This window comes from Opisthorchis viverrini, assembly GCF_000715545.1.
Source record: "Opisthorchis viverrini unplaced genomic scaffold opera_v5_38, whole genome shotgun sequence".
NCBI lineage: Eukaryota > Metazoa > Platyhelminthes > Trematoda > Opisthorchiida > Opisthorchiidae > Opisthorchis > Opisthorchis viverrini.
Window position 1 is genome coordinate 2,212,088 of NW_008751695.1, and position 676 is coordinate 2,212,763.

The following is a 676-nucleotide window of genomic DNA, read 5'->3' on the forward strand; positions in this document are numbered from 1 at the left end:
GCGTGACACAATTTAAAGTAGGGAAGAAAAAGGAGGGCAATGTTCTTTGATCGAAAAATCCCTCCGACATAGCACCTTTAATAAGTAACATATAGATGAAAATATGTTATGTTACATTCAGACTAACAAAACACTCAGAAATTATCGGCTGTTTACTGGTAAATTATCATGGCTGGATCACCTAAAGTTATTAATGAGTCAGATTCATTGATCTCGCATATACAAACCCTCCAAAAGAAATCATCTTTCCAGAAGAAGGATAGTAGCACTTTGCGTCTAGCCGAGTCCTACGTTATTTCAAACCGGGAGACTACAGACAGCTATACCCCATTCTACCTCCAAGGTTGCCACTTCTGGGAATTACAGTATTTATCAAATACGTACATGCATTTTGTCGAACGATCGCATTTATTGACGGTGGCAGCAGAACGTCGTAATAGTTTACTAACTGCAGCGGCCACTCAGGACAGCACCTCAGTTAAGAGGCATTATGACGACGAATTCAAGCAAGAAAACTACATTGCACCACGGATTTCAATCTTCAAAATATAATTACCCACCTACGATGTCTTATTACCCGAACGAAAAGACACAGAAACATTTGGTCTTCAAGAAGTTTACTTGAATAATAGATTTACAGGTATCGAAGCGATTCATGGTCAACATCCCGGGCTTT